This window comes from Equus przewalskii, chromosome 3, assembly GCF_037783145.1.
Source record: "Equus przewalskii isolate Varuska chromosome 3, EquPr2, whole genome shotgun sequence".
In the NCBI taxonomy this organism is placed as follows: Eukaryota; Metazoa; Chordata; class Mammalia; order Perissodactyla; family Equidae; genus Equus; species Equus przewalskii.
Genome location: NC_091833.1, coordinates 64,712,289 through 64,719,902, shown reverse-complemented (window position 1 = coordinate 64,719,902; position 7,614 = coordinate 64,712,289). Strand labels below are relative to the sequence as shown.

Here is a 7,614-nt window from a genome sequence, read left to right as displayed (position 1 = left end):
GAATCTGATCTTCTTGGAAATAGAGGTCATGGCAGATGGAATTCATTAAGATGAGCTCCTACTGGAGTAGGGTGGGCCCTTATTCCAATATGACAGGTGTCCTTGTGAGAAGAGGAGAGAGACCCAGAGGGAGAAGACAGCTTGGTGCCAACAGAGACAGACTGAAGGTTGCATCTACAAACCACAGAATGACAAAGATTGCCGAGACCAGTCAGGAACTGGGAAGAGGCAAAGAAGGACCGTGCCCTAGAGCTGTCAGAGAGCCAGGCCCTGCCTGCAGAAGGAGGAGAACCAAACTCCTGTTTTTGTAGCCACCAGCTTGGGTCCTTCATTATGGCTGCCCTAGGCAACAAACACAGTGGGAAAGAAAAGAACGTATACAGTATGTGCTTGATAGATCACTTTATTATGCATGGCAAGCTTTTTCTCATTTTGTAGTACAATTAACACAGAGAACAAAGTGGAAAAAATCAAATAGTTCAGAGAATATTATTACCACTGTTTTAAAAGGAGTGAACATTGATCTCGGGTTGTGTTGTTCATGTAACACTGTTGGACTTCATTTTCTTTTTTGTGTTGGAAACCATTTATGGCTCAAATTCTTTTTAAATTCCAATATCATCCATAAGAGAATGCATATAATATGCTACTCTTTTGAATTATTCAAAAGGATGCTTTAAAAAAACTTTGGCTGTATTTGTTAGTTGAGGGCTAACATAACGTTGCCAGATGGGTAAAGGGTTGTGGAGTAGGAAGAATCATCATGAGCACAGAGCAAATCGAATCTCCCGCCAAGCCTGTGGATAAAGAGAGAGCATTCAGATTAAGTCATTGCTAAAACCCTTGTGCCCTCTTGTTTCTGAGCGTTACCTAAATGTAACTGACCAAGTGTTCACAGTTGCCTGTTTGTTGCCCTCTGCTTTGTCTCCACCAAATGTTAGTCAGGTTTATCTCCTTCTTAGGTGCCCCTGAACTCTGCTTACCTCTGAGCCTGAGCAAGCACTAGGAAGGGGAATGTGCCCCCTTACCGGCTTACCTGAGAATCGACTGACCACAGTGGACGCTTTGCCTACCAGTGTCTGCTGCTCGTTTCCCTCGGCTTGCCCAATTTCCCCTTAAAAGTTTCTGCTAATCTTTGCTTCCCTCTCCTTACCGATAGAAGGAAGGCCTTTTTCTGTTTGATTTTGAAAAATGTGCAGATTGTTGAGATTTGAGAGTTCTCCCTACTGCAAGCTCTTGCTTCTGGATGAACTTTCTAGCTGTCAAAGTTTGGATTTGTTTTGATTTTTTGATTTGACATGAAAAAGACCTTGACCAAAAACTGTGCCTACGTTAAGATCACTCACATGAAAAAGCGTTATTAAAATTATTCCAAAGTACTTATATAATCGGACTCTAGAGGAAATTGCTGCTCTCTCTACTACTTCTTTCTTTGTTCAAGTGCTTACGTTACTCGTCCGAAATTAGTTTGATGGTTTCCCAATGGACTTTTTTATTGTCCGTCTATACTCCCTCTCACTCTAGCTGCCATACTCCTGCCTGTGTAATGTGCCTAAAAAATCTACTCAACCGCATCACTTCTTTATCAAATGCTATTCTGACTGATGATTGTCTGACTTTATAGTCATCTTTAAAACTAGGTAAGACGTGTTGAATGCAGAGACTCTGGCCTACTGGTGCTTATATCCCTGTGGCTATCTCATTGCATGCTGAAGATGTGGTCAAGAAATATCTGACGACTGAACGAATACAAATTTCCTTTGGACTCTTGCTTGCCAAAATAATAACACAAGAAACAGTATCTATTTCTAATCGTTTCTTTCCAATCTTTTAAAGAACTCCTTTATTTCCACTTCTTCAAATCTCATAGCCAAACTCATTACACAAACAAGCTGCTGTTACTTTTCCTGGTTCTTCAGGGACTTCAGAAATATCCACTGCATGAATTTCCATCATCTTTTTCCTCCCCTTGTCACTTCGGACATGAGGTTCAGCGGTTCAGTTCTGCATTTTAGCCCACTTGGTTTTTCAGTTCGAATGCTATTCTCTCTCAAACTGAGGTAGCCAAATTGTCTTCCTCAGCATCCCCTACTTAAACCAAGGAAAATATACACACAAAGGATAATGCCCTGAAGGAAAACATCAACGACAGAGAAATGACAGCAGAGCATTGCCTCTTTTAAGGCATCTGTGCTCAGCACTTTTATTTGCTCCTCTAATCCTGAAAACTTGCATCCCTTTCTTTTTTCTCCCTTCCTGATTTGGTCTTTCTTTCAACCCATTGTTTAATCTAGCCTTTCCTAGGACCATTGCCCATGTTCCTTTTAAGCCTTTCTATTACCAACCTATTTCAGTTCTCACACACCTCTGCTTAAACAGAACCTGCACTTTTCATCTGTATTTATCTGCTCAAGATAATATGATTATATCCTCTTTCCTGATCAGATATCTTCAGCTATTACTTAAAGCCTAGAGAGCCAAGTGCAGACTCCTCACTCTGTCATTAATGGCAACTGAGAATTCCATTTGAAGAAATTCTCCAAGGGCATTTAAAATAACTGAAATCCTCTGCAACTAATCCACTTTGAATTGTCCGACTGTTTTATTTTATCTCCAAAAGGATTGCTTTATTTTGGAGTGAAATATTGAATCTTTCATAGAATTTGGAACACATAGTATAGTTTTAGGTCAAACTGGCTTTCGAAAGAGCGAATTGCTAATATCTCCTTAACTCCTTGTTGGTATTCTATTAGAGCAGTGGTCCCTATCCTAATTGTTTAAGGCAAAGCTTCTCAAACTTTGTGGTGTTATAAACCATGCAGGAATCTTATTTAATGCAGATTCTAATTCACTAGTCGGAATACAACTTTAGACTCTAAATTTCTGACAAGTTTCCAAATGATGCTTGTGAAGCTGCCTGAAAGATCACATTTAGGAAAAAGTTTGAAACAGCCTCCAGGCGCAGATTTAGCAGCAGGGCGGGCTGCAGCCACAGTTATAGACGTTCTGATTCAGGGCCCTTATATAATATGTCTTTCAATAGTTTCACTAATTCTACAGAGTGGCTAAGTATTGTTGTAACACCTATTTTGTCCACGAGATAATTGAGGTTTAGAAAAGACGAAGAATAGTTCAAGGTCATGAAACTAGTGATCCGGAACAGGACGCAAACGCAGGTCTCTCCGTCCCCAAAGCAGAGGCTCCTCACCACAGTAGGACAGAAGATTTCTTTCAGTAACATTTATTTTTTTTATTTATTTATTTTTTTTAAAGATTTTATTTTTTCCTTTTTCTCCCCAAAGCCCCCCGGTAGATAGTTGTGTATTCTTCGTTGTGGGTCCTTCTAGTTGTGGCATGTGGGACGCTGCCTCAGCGTGGTCTGACGAGCAGTGCCATGTCCGCACCCAGGATTCGAACCGACGAAACACTGGGCCGCCTGCAGCGGAGCGCGCGAACTTAACCACTCGGCCACGGGGCCAGCCCCTCAGTAACATTTAGATCAGTAACTACACTTCAGGAGAGCTCCCCGGGGATACATTTCTTAACCTGGGGCTGCTTTTGGTTTGATGGCTTGCTTTTGCTTTTTCTTGCTGTAACTGTCACCATTGACTTTTCTGGAGAACAAAAATGTCACTAGACCCAGCTTACCTCTGTAATCCCGTCCTGTGGTACTGAACAGCATTCTAACGCTATTGCACTGGATATGGATATGGATATTCAGGATAATAAATTGATGGATCAGGTTGATAAGGTCTATCTTCTTGAGATAGCTGAGAATTAAAATACTCTCTCTGTATACCAACAAAAGGAAAGAGAACATTGTAGAGAATTGAGACAATGACAGTGCAAATATCTCACAATCAGGTCACTTAAAAAACTTAAGTTGGTAAAGCTCGTAGGACCTTATACAACATCTCCATGATTGTGTTTCAAATGTTTAGTTTTTCACTGTTTTCTGAGAAAAATGACGAAGAGAAGGTAAAAATGATCGTTTCCATTTTTACTGTTTGTTGAAAATGTTGTTGTTTTGTAACACACATGGTTCATAAATGATAGCCAACCACTGGAAAAAGGTTTGATAGCCTTTATAATGTTACCTCTAAGCTTCTACATTGCCCATCCTTGACTGCTCCAGGGCAGATGGATTTACTAATTCCAGTTTAGGTGGGATTGCTACTGCTCACTTGAGATTTATAACGAGCTTATTTTCTATTAAAACTCCTACATTGTTTAATATTGACTTCTGTTAATGCAAATATCTTCATCCCTCCTTCTCATCTTTTTATTGGGTGCCATTTTAAATTCATCTCTTTACTGTATTGGTAACATCAATGTTTGGGAACTTATCACATTAACAGCACATACCAAAATAATATGAGTTGTCAAAGATACATTGCATTCAGAAAAATAATAAATAAATGAAATTTTCTATCTTATTTATCATGGTCAGTTTATCGAAATGATTTCATCAGTCTCCAAAAGAATCAGCAGGTGGAAATTTACCACACCATATGTGCCTTTATCACCCTCTGTGCTCCATTAGACATATGTTACACTTAACAGAATTAGAATTTCAACAATTGTTTCATCAAGGTAATTATTTATCAACAAAGACACCTAAGATCTGAGGGAATAATTGTCTTCCTTAGGGTGGCATTGTGAGTTTCCATCTAAATGCTACTAGTACACAAGACTTTTGGGTCTTTTGCCAGTGTATCATAAATAAATAAAATCAATGTGTACTTGAGCTAGTCATTATACAGATATGTTTCAGAGCTATGTATTGGTTCTTATTTATAGAATAAATACTCAGAGAAGAAACTGTGGTTGTAGTGTACCACATTATCAGAGGAATGCTTACCGGGTATCTTCTCACATGCCTTCTAAATCTCTGTTAAAATAAAGAACAAATTAAAAATTTAATATGTGTTTAATTCCTAGTTTTCTAGGAAATGAGAATATCTTACCTCCTCAGATGAATCGGCTCCCTTGGAAAAAAGAAAAGAAGAAAAGAGTTAACATCTTAATTTTATAACTCTAGAGTGCAAAAAAGCACTTAGCTGCTACAATTATGATTGAACAAAATGGAAGCAAAGTCTTGGTAACTGATCCACTAAACTAGTTTCTTTTTGTTTAATGGCGTCTTTAAGATGAGTGAAGGGTAGGCTCTTACAATAACTAATGTGCTACATTCACATATCAATTCATTTTGGTTCAATTTCCTTTGCATGTAAAATGGAGGAAAATATAACCGTGAATAGAAGAGGGAAAAATGGAAAGCTAAACTTTGGATTTGCTGCAGACAAATGGTTTCTATATGACTATGTTTTGGTGACTCCAAAGCTATTCAAATGTTTGTTGTGCTGATAAAGTTGCCGTTACGGTTTTGGCTATTCTTCTTGATTTTCAATTTTTGCACTTCTGTCCTCTTACAGAAAGCTAAGGTGATAAACAACTTGTTTTTGAAGCATTCACTATAATTTGTCCGATAAATTGAAATATTATTATTATTTCTTGATGGACTTCTCAGTAACTAGACAAAGTAAACCAAAGTGAAAGAAATCAATAATTTTAACAGAAGAGGAAACAAAGGAGGGTGGAGAGGAGGAGGAGAAAAGAGTTTCAGGAAGGTCAGGTGTGTCCATTTTTATTTGTACTCAAGATTTATTCTCGGTCCTTAATAAACTTATGTAGCTGAATTCAAAGAAATTGTCTGTGTTAAAACATTAAAATTAATACAGCCATGTTCAGGTAAATGCAAACATAGGCCAGAACCCAGGAAATAAGAGAGATGTTTTGGAGAAGTAAGGAGAACATATTCTTCAAAATTCCATGACATACTTACAATCATGGCAACCAGGAGAGCCAAGATAAAAAAGACAAATGCAAGGATCTTCATGTTTGGCTGAGTCCTGTGAAGCATACATGAAAAATCAGTGGCACATTCATTCCTGCATTACAAATCAAACATTTGTTACTCAAACTAGGCTCCAAGCATTATGAAACATGCTAGAAATACCAAGACAACTGACACACATTGCCTGGCATCATGGAACTGAGAGACTAGAGGGGGACGTTGATAAGTAAAGATAAGTGCTCTGCTATGGAAAGCTGTGCTAAAAAAACACCCATAATGGAAATCTTAAACAGATCAAGTGAATAAGGGTATTAAAGCAAAGAAAAGGTAAATCTAGTGTTAGACTCTACGGAATGAGTAAAATGGGAACCTGCAAAGAAACATAAATGAGAGAGAGGATAGCGTGTAGGAAGCAAAATAGTTCAGCTGTAAGAAGGACAAAGAAGGAGCCAGGCTGATCACTCAGATGGTTGTGAGAGTCTAGCAGCCTTCCATAATGATGTTCGAGACAACAATGAAGGTGGAGTTGAAAGAAATGTTTAGAATGTAGAATGACAAGCAACAGGGAACGTTTTTATCATACGTTTAGTGAAAATGAGCCTGGTTTCTGACTTAAAAGTTTTAGATGGTGTAACCCTGGTATTAGAAAATTTGTGATACCAGGTGGAGAAAAATCAACTTGAAAACAAGTTTCACAGAAAATATATGAGGATGCTTTGAGAAATTGCATTGGCAAAAATGATTTAATCATCCAAACTCTCTTATTCAACACAATTAACCAAATCTGGAACTCTTTATATGTTTCCGTAATTCTGTATATGCAAGTGAACACAATTCTGTGGCTGCTGACAAGTAAAGAAAATTATTGATTTCTGAATTAGAAATCTAAATAATATTTTTCAAGCGAAAAGGTAAATAATGAGTAAAGACTTTTTTCTGATCAATATATACATTTTATAAACAGAAGTAGAATAAGACGTCATATTAGACTGTACATGAATATATTACCTTTCGCCAAAGATGAGAATCAGGAGCCCAAAGAGCTGGAATTCTGATGCCCTGAGGAGTGATGTGCTTTTCTAGAGGGCTCACCTATTTAAACACACTGACATCATCCATTTGTCATTCTAAATCCTGTCAATTATTTGATTATATTATAAAACTGAAAATCATGCCCAAAGTCTGTGCCCACAGATGACAAAAATAAACTTAAGAGGGTGATTTTACAATAGCGGATTGTGAAGCAGAGTGACCAGGAACCAAATGTACCCAGCAAATGACTCCCAGTGTTAGTCTAGGCACGTGTGAGTAAGCCAAAAGGAACAGTGTGCTAGAGTAAACAACGTGTAGAAATGAATTGAGGTGGTAAAAGTGTTTCCGTAGAACACCATCTGCCCTGTTTCAACAAAGGGGCGTCCGAGATGGAACAAGTCTCTGTCAAAAGTCGCATCATCTTATCAAAATGTTTCCTGTTGCCTGACAAACAGTGAAAACTGTCATGACAAAATCGGAGTCAGCATTTATTTCCAATGTGTTTCCTACAAAGGATCAAATTGTCCTTTTATTCTACTGCCTTTAGAGCATTTTAAGTCTGAAAGGGTATTAAAATGTTGGCAAAAGTTTGGTAGTCTTTTCAGTATTGTGTGATAAAATAATTCAATTTTTAAAGTCAAATGACCAGATGCACTCAGTACTGTTTATTAAACATAGTAACTAGATGCAGGTGTTTTGGAATTTAATTTCCTTCCTCTGAGTCT

General features: G+C 37.9%; 1 long non-coding RNA gene across 2 annotated transcripts; it reads right to left on the bottom strand.

The window, feature by feature from the left end:
• Positions 1–387: 387 nt before the first annotated feature.
• On the bottom strand, positions 388–6,971 carry LOC139082654 (uncharacterized). Of its 2 annotated transcripts, none has more exons than XR_011538860.1 (6): positions 6,866–6,971; positions 5,846–5,912; positions 4,968–4,988; positions 4,862–4,891; positions 3,649–3,791; positions 388–797 (listed from the first exon to the last, which is right to left on the bottom strand). It is a non-coding gene; the product is annotated as an uncharacterized lncRNA (long non-coding RNA). The 2 variants fall into 2 exon arrangements; XR_011538861.1 differs by lacking the exon at positions 388–797 and adding an exon at positions 3,240–3,436.
• Positions 6,972–7,614: the final 643 nt, after the last annotated feature.